This window comes from Rhinoderma darwinii, chromosome 1 (genome assembly GCF_050947455.1).
Source record: "Rhinoderma darwinii isolate aRhiDar2 chromosome 1, aRhiDar2.hap1, whole genome shotgun sequence".
Taxonomy (NCBI): Eukaryota; Metazoa; Chordata; class Amphibia; order Anura; family Rhinodermatidae; genus Rhinoderma; species Rhinoderma darwinii.
The window spans coordinates 130,183,551-130,192,668 of record NC_134687.1 but is presented as its reverse complement, the minus strand read 5'-3'; the positions used below and the strand labels follow the sequence as shown (position 1 = coordinate 130,192,668).

The window sequence follows — 9,118 nt, the reverse complement described above, 5'->3', positions numbered from 1 at the left end:
CCCAGAGCTGGAGTCCCGGGCAGAGCGCTAGTAGGCACTTCCTGGGACTCCAGCTGTGCTCCTGACATTACTGGAACTCCTGCTCTGGGGAAGCCCCTGACATCATTGTCGATGTGTGGACAGCGATGTCAGAGGCTTCCCCAGAGTCCCAGAGCAGAGCCTATACTAGCACTCTGCCCGGGACTCCGGCTCTGGGGAAGCCCCAGACATTGTGTGTCCAAACATGGACACCGATGTCAGGGAATTCCACAGAGTCCCGGAGCAGAGCCGATACTGGCGCTCTGCCCTTGACTCCTCTCTGGGGAAGACCCTGACACACTGTCCATATATGGACAGCGATGTCAGGGAATTCGACAGAGTCCCAGAGTAGAGTCTTTGCTAGCGCTCTGCACGGGACTCCGGCTCTGGGGAAGCCACAGACATCGCTGTTCATATGTGGACAGCGATGTCAGGGAATTCCAGAGTCTCAGAGCAGAGCCGATACTAGTGGCTCTGTGTCCCGCAGGCTGCAGATGACAGCCCCAGGGGCCGCATGCGGCCCGCGGGCCGCGTGCTTGAGACCCCTGCCATAAAAGCTCCTGTAGGTGTAAAGTGTAGGTGTCCCAATACTCCTGTCCAGATAGTGTATATGAAGACTGTTCTAACAAAATATGTCTGTGTTGCCTATAGCAACCAATTAGATCACTTCTTTCACTTTCAACCCTGCTCTCAAAATATAAATCTGGAATATTATTGGTTGCTATGGGCAATGGGCAACTATGGGCAATACCGGGATGTTTTCTTAGAACAGATTTTATGCATAAAAGTCATTCCATAAGAAATTCCACCAAAACGACAACATTGTACTTTCACAGTTGCGATATAACTACCCAATAACAATATCACCTCTGTAATCCCTGTTTGGTAATTATTTCTATATATTTTCCAGAAAATGTAACATTTGTTTGTGATTTCTGATTTTTGGCAGAGATTAACTTTTTAGTGTTCTGTGGAAAGGCCAGTTTTTTTTCAGGAAAGGCATGGTATGTTTTATTATAATAGCATTTATTTTTAAAAACTGTCTGACAGGCGTACATTTCACATACTTAACACCTACAATCAACTCATAGATTAAAGGATTGAGGCTCATGTATTCCCTCACCTTTATCAGTCTAGTGCAGTGAGATGTGTCATTTATTTATCTGATAGCGAGAGTCATAATGGTAATTTTGGCTTCCATTCAAGTCTTGACGTTGCTAGCAATAACTACAAATAAAGCCATAGTGACAGATTAGCAAAGGCATTTTTTTTATTTATTTTTTTAAAGCATAAAACATTACCCTGTTATATGACATATAGTAGAGCAAACTTCCAAGACAGATCATATAACCGAAACATTTGCTTTTTTAAATTCGTCCCTGTAGTCCAAAGATTGGGGAACCCCGAAGACAAAAGATATTTGCTCGTTTTTGATTCCAAGTACAAGATTATGTTATTTAATAGAAAGACGGCAGACTGATGTTTCTGGTTAGTGCAGCCACATTTGTTTAAACTATGATGCTCTCAAGATGTTGGTAAACTGTTAACTTTGAGATATAAAATAGTAATGTGTGATATAATTCATACATAAATGAGTATTTACATACCTGAATAAGTAAAAAGTAGCATTCATTTTTACTTTTAATTTCCAATAAAACTATTTTAAAGCAGAGCAATGCAAAAAAGGAAAAACCGCAGCTCCTATGTTTCAAGTATATTAAGTAATATTGTTAAGCCTTTTGACCACTATTGTCCCACTGGTAAAGGACATCTAAGGGTGAGTTCAGACAGAGTTTTTTGCAGGAGGAAAATCTGCCTCAAAATTCAGTTTGGAATATTGAGACAGATTTTCCTTTTCCCGCGGCCATTGAGCGCCACGGGCATAAAATGCCACGAAATACGCTTTCTCTGCCTCCCATTGATGTCAATGGGAGGTCAGAGGCGTAAACGCCCGAAGTTAGGGCATGTCCCGCTCGCGTGAAAAAACCGCCTCCATTTTCGGCCGTTTTTGGCGCGTTTTGCGGCGCGGTTTCCGCGTCAAAAAACTCATCAAAAAACTCAGTGTGAACTCCCCCTAAACGTTTTGAGCATACACTACACTGTGTTTTTGTCCAGCTTTAAAATAGGTTCATACGTCCCTTAAATAAGTATTTAGGGAGCACCTTGCCTTTGATCAAACACCCATGACATCCAATTTTGCTCAGTCCCTGAACTAAAGGGTCTTTTCTGGCTTAGACAATTCCAATCCATATGAACTATCAGTGTATATGGATGTAATAGATGACAGATCCCCTGCTCAGCACTACCTTGTATTAGCCAGAGTGGAGAGCCACTACAAAGATCTTCTCTCCCTTTGGAGGACCTTGCTCGTTCATACGTGTAAGGCCTCACCCGCAGTTTACCCTGCAAAAATGATTCAAAACAGGAGTGATAAATATCTGTTATTATTTAGGGCACAATACATGCACAAACACATGATGGCCTACAATCTAGCTATATGGTCGAGGTTACATAAAACTCATCTTTGTAAAGGAAAATATTTCTAAGATTTCACGGTAAGTCATATTAGCTTGTAAACATGTTTAATTGTCTTATGTAAAATTAATAAGGTTACAATATTGATCCCACCATCTAGCTAATGTGTGTTAAGTGTGTGCCTGGACTGCCCCTTCTCCTGACTTCTTTTACCTAATGTTATTCATCTTTAATGGCTGTCATAATCTGAAGACATTCCCTTTTCAACAATATTGTGTATTTGCTTCCAAATGTTCCCTATTATTTCTTATTTGTAACACTGAATGGTTACTTACCTTTAAACAAAATGTAATAATAGACAAACCTGATTATTTACATAACAAAGTTGTTGGATAATTACTGAAAACGTATCAAGCACGCATTTCACCCATGTGAAACACCAGCCACATACAGATACAGGTGTTTCCCTACAATAGTGTTTTATGACATGTCAGTCTCAACAGGACAAGTCATAAAACATTGGTCGATGGGCCTCTGACAGCTGGAACCCCTTTCTGATGAGAATAGACAGCTTTTCTTATCACCCATTGGTGAAGAGTAGCTAGACCATGGACTGCCACTCTCAATAGAAATGATTTACAGTTACAAAAACTGCTGAATACTATCACTCCATAATATGCAATATTTTCAATGGCTTGGGATCATTAAGAAATAATAGTATTTTTTTTTTTTGTGCTTTGCAAATGTTAGGCCTCTTGCACATCACTTTCAGGAGTCCCATTCTACCGTATGTCTTGTATATCAAAACTAGGATTGGACCTTGGCACAAAAGAGAGGGAATATTGCCTAAGCAAAAGAGAGGGAATATTGCCTAAGCAAAAGAGAGGGAATATTGCCTAAGCAAAAGAAAGGGAATATTTCCGAATATCGACTTCTTTTGATACAAGGAAATATTTTCAGTGATAAAAAAAATTATATTGATTAAAGCAAAAAAAAAAATGTACGAGTGATCGGATCTCCAGAACAAGATGTGAAAGGGACCTCATATGTATACTGATGTTACTCCTGAAAGCAGGTTCTTGTTATTTAACTATTTTTTTTAAATATAAGGAAAAGTTTAATGTGAAAAATATGTAATTAAAGGGAATACATAAAGGAGGCAAATACTTCCCCACAGCAAAAATAATAGTAATATGAGATATATATCAATAGTATGTGAGTGTAATAATTAGATATGATATTTCACTGTTTCTTTATAGTTGAACAGGCAAAATAGAAAAAAAGGGGGGAGAGGAAAAAAGGAAGAGAGGAGAAAATAAATAACAACCTTTTTTTTTATAGGCTACTAAGACATGAGAATGAGCATCAAAGCTTCTTGCAACCTTAATAGGTGTGTGAAGAGGAGGGGGCAAATAAGGGAGCACCAAAACACAGATGAGAAGCACTATTCGTGCAAACTTGAAGAAGCAATCATAACATCTGAGAATGTTGTAATCCTTTAAAGAAGTTTAAAACTTTTTATTATTAAGAATGACACATTTGCTCAGATGTTTTAAGTACACAAGCTCTTTAAATATCACTCATTACATTGGCAATGCACACATTACTAGACATTACACCTGCACGTTTATGGGTACACCAAACTCTCTGTCAGGGTCGCAAAACCCTGACCTTTTATGTTTGTCTGTCATTTCCTCTATATATATTACCGTGTGATATATATATTTTTTTCTTGTAAACATGGCATGCTCAATATCACATAGACAGTTAAAATTTTACAAAATAAAAATATGACTTACACTTCAATAACAGCAATACATTTTGTAACAGGCCATATATGATCTCTGCAAGAACAGGTGGATCCTACATGGACTGTTAGGCTATGTTCACACAGGGTATTTTGCAGAGTTTTTTGATGCGGAAACCGCGTCGCAAAACTCGACAAAAACGGCCCGAAAAAGAAGCGACATTCCCTATCTTCGGGCGCTTCCGTCTCTGACCTCCCATTGACTTCAATGGGAGGTAGAGAAAGCGTATTTCGCGCTGTTTTATGCCCGCGGCGCTTAATGGCCGCGGGCGAAAAACGGCGCGAAAGACTCCGCGAAAATCGGCGTGCAGGGAGAGGAATATCTGCCTCAAACTTCCAAACTGAATTTTGAGGCAGATATTCCTCCTGCAAAATACCCCATGTGAACATAGCCTTACAAAACATATTGCTGTTACAGAAGTGTAAGTCCTATTTAAAAAATACTAGCACTTTCAAAAATACAGCATGATAAAGGCCCTAGTGTCCAAAATATTGCTGCTTTTTCATGTATTTGTTTCATTTTCTTTGATTTTGATGGTCTAATACAGTATGGTGTCGCAAAACACTTTGAGGCCTCAAATAGCTTTATCTGTAGATCATTTGGTGTAAAGTACAAGGGGGTTGTCCTACTGTGCCTGAGTAGAATGGACCTTTATGAAATCCATAATGCATCCATACACCACCGTATGAAGACTTCTTGTGGGTGATTGGTACAAATGAGCGGGGTCGTATGCCTCCCCTGTATCAGAAGACAAAAAAAAAAAATGTGTTTATTTTGCATTATTTCTGAGTACAGCCTTTTTATTGTAAGTACAGAACGTTCTACATTTTTATTAATTCCCATGCCAGATTTTAACAGTCAGTAAATCTTTGTTTCATGCAGCAAACCTAACAGCGATTGGGTCGGCATGGATTTCTTCACTGCGGCCTATAAACTGTTCCTTTCATGTCAGGAAATGGTCACTTTTTATGGAAGCTGCCCTGAACAGTTAGTCGTTCAGTGAGTGCGTCGTTTTATTTAATGTACACATCTGGATTGAGGTTCTCACTGTACCTGTCTTATACTTAAACAAACACAGTAATTCATGAAACTTAAGATCAAACATATTTGTCTCAGCCTGGTCCTGCCCTTTATCCTACTCCTCTGGCCATCAGTTGTTTAGAACTAATCCTGTTCCCTATATGGGAGAAGGGAGAGGCTGTCAGGACTTGGGAGTATGAACAAAGTGCCGGAGAAAGATAGCTGGAGTGAGGAAATGGTTAAGAAGCTCAGTCCTTCCTATGCCCCCAAGGCGGAGTCTTTTTGATGTATGTGCTTGAGGTTGGCAGTAGATCAGCTTGCTGTGTGTGTTATGTTTCTCTGTTCTGCCTCTTTTGTCTTCAGCAGGAGGTGGAGATTATCCATCCCAGCCAACCATGATCGGTGACAGGATAGCACAGATGAAGTTGTGATCTCAGAGACTCAGACTGAAAGTTCAGTGCTTGGAAGTGCTGTAGGGAAGTTTGGCTGCTGCAGTCACCAAGCATATACTTCATGATCTGGGATCTGTGAACAGGAAACATCTCAGACCTCCATCAACCGCTACACCTGGTAATGACGATTTATTATATTTCTTACTGGATATATCGTATGCGTTTTATACTATCTGTACACCTCCTCCGTTCCGTGCGGTTGAGGTTAATATTGAGCAATAGAATAGTTTTACCTTCTTTGCTCCTTTTGAATATTATGTTGTCTGGAGTTTAATCTGCGGAAGTCATTATTATCAGATGATTAATCTTTTATTTTTGGTTAAGTAAAAAAGAAGACTAATCTCATAATTGCTGTAATTAAGTCGTCATTGGAAAAATATATGTGGTTTTGGATAATGTACGTATGTTCTGAGTATGTGAATTTAATAGGGATGGGATGCAAAATTGTACATTCATTAAGCTCCAACTGTAAACCCTGTACACTCTTTGTTTCTGTATCTTTTGCAAGTTCCGTAAAATAATTCTTATGAATGAGCCTGGAGTCATCATCACACAAGTTGATGTTCACACATGCCTGTAGGGAATATCACCACTATCATATAAAGAAAAGAGAACCAAGAACTTCATGCTTCTATTTTGCTGTTATTATAGGGGTATTTATTATTTAAAGAAAATAGTTTTCCCAGAAATGATTTTTTTCTTATGTTTATATTGAAAAGATCACGTGAAAGATTTTGCATCATTTGCAATTTTCATATTGAAATCAATGAGAAAATAGGTAACCATAGCATTTTATACACATTTCCATTCTCTGACAGAAAACATTTGACCGCTTTCCTAACATTAAAATGATGGGGGGGGACGGGACCAGAACAACATTCCCTGTAGGGTCTGGTTATCTTGGGAATAGCTTTGTGCAGTTTGCATTAATGTATTGGATGTGAGCAATGCCCTGCTCCTTTCTTTTACCTTTCCCATTGAATCATACAAAGCCATTAAAAGTGGTATATTACATTGTTTGTAGTTAACTGGCCTCGTTGGGGTTGAGAAGCATCAGGATAATTGCTGTAGCATCATTTTGATGTTTTATAACCTTGTTTAACTCCTGCCTGAGGGTTCTGGTACTGGCATCCCACTACTTACAATAGTACAAGTATTCCCTTGTTCTTTTAGATTGTTGGCTCCCGTGAACAGTGGTTTCACCTCCAATACATGTGTTCGAAATGTAACCTGCTGTGTTGTTGTCCATCGGTGCGAAATGCAAATACAGCAGATCTTAGTCTGTCATATATAGCACTGATAAATGTATCATTTGCCACAATTCTTGATGATATCACAATCTGTTCTTTTACATAGGACTGCAGGTAAACCCATTACGTTATGTTAACTCCGCTTAATCACTGTGAACTTACAGTGCAGCTCCAAAGAGTTAAATGACAGATCCAGATCTGTATATTGGTATAGTAGGACAGCACATTCTAACTATAGTATAAACATTACATATATCATGTAAAGTATCGGCATGTTTGGTATACTCTACATAAGCTTTACAAGCATAACTTAAATTATTTACCTAGGATCATTATTTTAAAGCTATTCATTGCTTGACCAACTTGTAGTATAGTGCATGGTATATATTGTTTGTCCTATAGTGTGGTGTGAACTGTAATGTAGTGGATTATGTTACACGTATATACAAAGAGTACTACATAGTAACAGATATAGCATCAGTACAGATCCCGCTATAATAGTAGCACATAGTAACACATTAGGAGCTTTGTAAATAGTGTTTTGTGTGAATAATACATTTCATGGTAGTATAATGTGTAAGGGAAGAGTGTGCGAGTACCTGACTGTACCACATTCCATTTGTGTTCCAGACCTACTCATCCCATGGGGAGCTGCTTTCTCATACTACTTTGCTCTGGAGTGCTTTATATAAATAGCCATGTGAATACGGTTTACCCGAAATGAACGTGTTTCCCAGAGTCACTATCCAAATATTTAGTTTGTGCTTTACAATGCAGTCTTCAGGAGAGGCCAAAGGAGAGCAATAAAATAGCCTTAACGTGTTTTTTGTGAGATTCTGGATGCTAGATCACCCTTGGGTTTTCCTCTTGAGGGCTTTGGTTTAACTGTGACACGTATATAGCACAACACAGGCTGTATGTAGAAATGTGTGATTTACAAGGGGATTCTATAAGGAATATAAATATTTACATCCATTTTAAATAGCATTGCATATAAACAGAAGTATGTTGTAACAGAAATATTAACAAATAACTAGTGCTAGCAATATGGTTCCCATCAATTTGTAACAAACACGTAGACACCCATGCAACAAGTTTAAGGAAATTAAATTGTTAAGGTTTTCTTAGCTATTATGTATTATAAATGAGTATATAGTGATGATATATTCCAGTTTGGTACACAGGACACATTTACTCACATCGGCCACTGTCTACAGTGAAGCTCAAAATCTAATTTTCCTATTTCAGATAATTCATAGCATTAAAAAATCAACTGGGGTAGTGTGAGTGCTGTTAAGTTTGCAACATGCTGATTTTAGCTCAACAGGGGGTCTGGAGAATGAATCAATGTGTCTAGTAAAGTAATAGAAATCAACAATGAATAAATGAGGATATTATAAAGACTAGAATTTCAATACCAGGCTAGCCTATAAACTGTTATGTACATAGCGGAGCTATATATTCACTGCATGGACGCTCATGGACGTTCATAGGATTCATACACCATTGTCCTCAAGATTGTGACTTGGGAACAGAATTGAAATGGGATGTATATTATACAATTTCAACATACACTGGTTTCAGCAATTCCTTTGAATATATTGGGTTATGTACCTAAACCAATACATTTTACTTACCCCCACGGTTATAGAGTTTCAGAAGCCAAATTAGTCAAAATAAGAACGACGATACAGTGTTGTCAATGCATTAGAGCTGATCACTTCACTAATTTGTGTAATATACAGCAAATATTGCGGTGATTCATTATAACCTCATAAATGGTGAACTTTACAATGGAGGCGTTGTGCTAAAATATACAACATTTCAGGTTTTTCCCCATCATTCTGCACTTAAATCCCCATAATGACAAAGTGAAAACAGAATGTTATTAATCTTTGATAATTTATTGAAAAGAAAAAAATAAAATATTGCATTGACATAAGAATTCAGACCCTTTACTCAGTACTTAGTTGAAGCACCTTTGGCAGCGATAACAGCCGCCAGTCTTCTTGGGTATGATGCCACAAGGTTTGAACACCTGGATTTGGGGATTTTCTGCCATTCTTCTCTGCAGATCCTCTCAAGCTCTGCAGGG

The 9,118-nt window shown here is 38.4% G+C and overlaps 1 protein-coding gene across 1 annotated transcript in view; it reads left to right on the top strand.

Annotated features, from left to right (window-relative positions):
• Window positions 1-5,687: 5,687 nt before the first annotated feature.
• EDNRA (endothelin receptor type A) overlaps window positions 5,688-9,118 on the top strand; it is a 76,621-nt gene continuing 73,190 nt past the window's right edge. Inside the window, exon 1 of the mRNA XM_075860376.1 lies at window positions 5,688-5,891. The gene's annotated coding sequence lies outside the window, so the exon portion shown is untranslated. The remainder of the gene's footprint in view (window positions 5,892-9,118) is intronic.